This window comes from Condylura cristata, unplaced genomic scaffold (genome assembly GCF_000260355.1).
Source record: "Condylura cristata isolate star-nosed mole 26May11 unplaced genomic scaffold, ConCri1.0 scaffold00034, whole genome shotgun sequence".
NCBI lineage: Eukaryota > Metazoa > Chordata > Mammalia > Eulipotyphla > Talpidae > Condylura > Condylura cristata.
The window spans coordinates 3,597,104-3,602,108 of record NW_004567135.1 but is presented as its reverse complement, the minus strand read 5'-3'; positions in this window follow the sequence as shown (position 1 = coordinate 3,602,108).

Sequence of the window (5,005 nt, the reverse complement as noted above, 5' to 3'; positions counted from 1 at the left end):
TTTCTGAAACCTTTAGGCAAAGATAGACTTCATGCAAAGAAAGAAGATGAATGGTCATTGTCAAAGTGTCTTTTAATGTGTAGGGTCCACAGGCTTATGTGATAAAAAGGTCCTTTGTGGCCAACATTCACACATGACTAATGAAAACAATACGAACTGAACTTTGGCAAAACCTAACCAAAGTGTCACTGGGAACCACCTCCTTGGAGACAATTAGACGCAACTTTACCGGCCACATTCCAAGAGCATAGCAATTGCCTGAGGAGAAGAAATAACACTGGCAAATATTCAACTTCTAAATAACCAAGTAAACAAGATGGAACATTGTTCCGTACACATTTTTTCAGGGGGGAAACCAGATAATTATCCACAAAAGCAATCTCTAGTCAGTTATCAGCCAGAAACTGTTATTGAGTTTATGTTAATGAAGATGGGCTGTATCATCACTTCTGTGCAAGCTGCAGAGTGCTGTACACTGTGGGGAAGGCCTTGGGTTGCCACATGGCTTAATGCATGTGAAGAAGAGGTGCCTTCAGGCACATCACAGCACCCCCACAGGCACGACCCCCACAGACCACACCAGTCCATGGTCCCTCTCACTTTTCTCTCCCCTCAGTCCCTCTCTGGTGCCCTCAATTGTACGGTCAGATTTCTAGGGTCTGTTATTGGCTTGGTTTTATCCATCTGCTCACTCCATTGTAAATAAGACTTTATTTACAAAGTTGGGCCTTGTCCTGTGTTTTTAAATGCAAGAAAAGGACACAGAGCCTGGCTAGCCTCCTCTCCAGCAGAGTGGACCTGTTAGTAAGAGTTGACGTGGAAAAGGTACGTTTGTCATTTTTAATGAACAAATGAAAAAACAGATTTAGACACAGAGAATGGGAAAATTACAATGAATCTTTCTCATTTGATTCTGAAAATAACTGTGAAACTCAGGCAAATTCAGATGCTTTAGTCAGGTAAGTACTTAACATACAGAGAGAAATAAACCCCTATCCTAAGAAGTTATAACTTTTGAAATAATGGAACTGGAAAAAAAAATAAAACTTGAAAGGTAACATTTTGGCATTGAGAAGATTTTTTAAATAGCTGAAAACAGGAACAACTGAGAGAGACAGCAGTGGAAGATTTCTTACAGAAGACAAACATTACTTTAAAGATTTTATTTATGCATAGAAGAACCAGGTGTAGGTCAGAGGTATGGGTCGTGAAAGGATCCCCAGAGACAGAGTGGGAAGCAGAGCAGGCAGATCCCCTGAAACACACTGCTGAGCAGAACTGCGGGCAAAATGGGAGAGATGCTGTGCCATGTGGGTCTGCTCCCTCGCTGGGAATCGAACTCAGGCCGTTGTGGCGGGCCTTTGCCGTGGTAGCACTGAGACTCCATCCCTTGGCCACCAGGAGGCCCACCAAGGTAAATCAGAAGAGAAAAGCTTGGGGTATATTTTCTCTTAGAGACAATGCTTGTGCAACCTCCATATGCCATGGTCATTGACAACCCCGCTAATAAAACACTTTTATAAAATAAATTGATCTAGACCTCAAAAATGTGCAACTTATTTCTAAAACTCTTGGTGCTTGAAGATGTTATTTAAGATAAGCTGGTAAGGCTTTGAATTTCATTGAAAATAGAGAAAATTTGCGTACTATAATTTTTCTTATATATATTTTTAATGTCATTTTTCATTTTTTCATTTTTCATTTTTTTGCTATATCAGCTTGGGTGTAGTCCCCATGAGATTCCCACCACCAGTTCACCCGTGCACCGTCAACATAGTCGCTGTACTCTTCCCACCCCTATTTTGATCTTAACCCTCAACCCCCACAGAATGTCTCTGGTTTATAGTTGTCTTTTAATTTTGATATTTACCTTACTATGATTCCTTTTTTCCCCCCTGATCCCTTGTTTTGATCCTTTACATTCTTCCTAAGAGTGAGACCACCTGGTATCTTTCCTTTTCTTTCTGGCTTATTTCACTGAGATGATCCCTTCAAGCTCCATCCATGCTGCAAATGGCTTCAGTTTATCTTTTTGATTACTGAGTAATATTCCATCTTGTATCTGTGCCACATCGCCTTGATCCAGTCATCTATTTTGAGCATCTGGGTTGTTTCCATCAGTTACCTATTGTAAATAGTGCTGAAATAAATAAGGGATATAGGTGTCCTTTTGAATTAATGTCTTTGTGTCCTTTGGGTAAATACCTAGGAGTGGAATTGCAGGGTCTATGGAAGACCCATTTTTAGCAATTTGAAGAACCTCCAAACAGCTTTCCATAGTGGTTGAACCACCAAAAGTGTAGGAGAGTTCCTTTTGAAAATAGAGGAAGATTTCATCCTTATCTTACTCAGTGCATAATCTTCTTTCAAAAAGACTATGTAAGTCAATCTTAAAGTATGATCCTGATTAAACAAACATCCAAATTTTGTGGAAATGAGTCTTAACTTGTATAAAAGATTGCATGTACAAAACAGTCTGAAATTTTCTACCTATAAGATACTTTATCAACTTCTGCCATTTATAGGTCCAATGGGTCACTGCAAATGGAAAACCCTCTTCCCAATATTCACAATATTGTTCTTATTATTGCCATTCTTGAAGCAGACTTGCTGATTTTTTTTAAGATTTATTTATTTTTGCATACAGAACTGGGGTACAGGCCAGAGGTGCAGGGGAGGTGAGAGGATTCACCAGAGACAGAGTGGAGAACAGAACAGGCAGATCAACGAAGTACACTGCTGAGGGGAGCAGCGGGCAGGTCAGGTGAGGTCTGCCGTACCATGTGGGTGAATCCTCTCACTGCCCCTGGACCTCTATCCTATACCCCAGTTCTGTATGCATAAATAAATAAGTTTTGACCTTGTTAATTCTTCCAATCTGTAAATACCAGGTACCATTTCATTTTTTTATTTTCGACTATTTCTTATAACAAATATATAAGTTTCAATTATATACATCTTCCAATTTCTTTGTTAAATGATAGTATTGTTTTTTGATGGTCTTGTTTTCTCGACTGCAATGCTTTTAAATAAATTTGCATATAGAAATGCAACCGATTTTTTAATGTTGTTCTTGTAGCTACCACTTCACATACTGATTAGTTTTCTTGTTTGTTTGTTTGTGGAGGTTTAGGGTTATCTATGCATATTCCTATGTAGCCTAAATAGTGATGTTTCAATTCTTTTCAAGATTAGGTGTGTGTAGTCCTTATTTGCCTAATTCCCAGTTATGATTTCTAATAATACAATGAGTAGCAGTGGTGAGAGTGGGCATCTTCTTTGGTACCTGATCTTAGAGGGAAAGTTTTCAAATTTTCTACATCGAGTACAATGTAGCCGTGGGTTAATTGCATAAGGTCCTTATGAATGGTCCCAACTTTTGAGAGTTAATGACAGATCTTTTCAGATGATTTAACTGGATCTAGTAATATGGTAATGGGTCTTTTATTTTGTTTTAAATAGTTTTATTGAATTAATATTGGTTTACATCATGTTTCCATTATAAAGTGTAGCATTCCCTGTCAGCCACCGCTGCCACTTTCCATCCACCACCAAAGAACTCACAGGCCACCAGCCTAGACCCTCTGCTCTCGCACCTCTTCATCCTCATCCCTGCCAGATGTCTACAGTGGTTGTGGTAGTGAATTATGTTAACTGATTTGATGACATTATACCATCATTGCAGCCCTGGATACATCCCACTTGGTCATGATGTATGATCCTTTTCATGTGTTGCTATTTGATTTGCTTGCTTTTTGCACCTATGTTCATAAGGGATTTGGTCTGTACTTTTCTTTTGTGATGTTCTGCCTGGTTTTGGTGTCAGGGTAATGTTGACCTCCTAAAATGTGTTTGGAAATGTTCCTGCTTCTTTAATTTTAATTTTGAATTTACGAAGGACCAATATTCATTTTTCTTTGAAAGTTTGGTATAATTTACTAATGAAACTAGCTGGTCCTGGGATTGTGTTTCTTGTTTTGTTTGTTTGTTTGTTTGTTTGTTTGTTTGTTTGTTTGTTTTTTAGTTGGAGAGAATTATATTTCGTAAAGCAAGCCAGAATGACAAAGACAAATAGTGGATTTTTACATAACAGAGTATCTGGAAAAAGAAATACTTTTAAAAGTCAGTGTATACTAATACATAAAATGAGGTTCTGACATTAAGGGAAAAAGAGGCAGGGGAGACAGTTTCAAAAGCAACATGAGATAGTGGTTGGCAAGTTCTTACAATTTCAATAACAGGGAAAAGAGTTGCATTGTGTTTTCAGTGTTCCCTGATCATCATTCTTTAGTGGCAACTTTCAATCATAACAAGAACCATTAAGATGATCCAGCCACACTCTTGGGTTGGAGGAACGTCAGGGAAATGTCTTAGAGACTTGCCACATTTACAGGGTGAGCGCCCGTAACAAGCCCTCAGGTGAAGCAAAGGGTCCAGACAGGATTCAGAGCGTTGACCTTTCTCTTTATTACCCCAGGTAAATCCTGTTCAGGCTTCAGTGGCCTGCATGAAGCCTGCCTGCATTGGTACAGCCACCTTATTTTCCCTATCCACCCATCATCTGCTAATTTGTTCCCCAAAACGCCTTCCGAGGTGCACTCACATATGATATCTCACAAGTTATGCAACATCCCTTCGTCTCATTAAGTTCAAGCATCAATCATTATAGTTCCCTCTCTGTTTTGATTACAAATTGCATACAAGTATGCTTAAATGATCATTAAAAAGCAAACATTTTTGGTATACAGTAGATTTTTTAAAACAGCTTAAAGGAGGGACATATTGAGAAAAGACACAATGTGGAAAGGTTCTATAAACCAAGATAAATATCTAAAAATGAAAATTTGGGGTTTTTTTTCCTTAAGGACCATCTTCATAAAAGACTCTGAGGAAATTATACAACCATTCTGTGATCCTGGTTTTAAAAAATAAAAAACTCACAACCATAAAATACCTAGAAGCAAAGATGGGTCAAACACTTCACGACATACACTTTAGCGACATC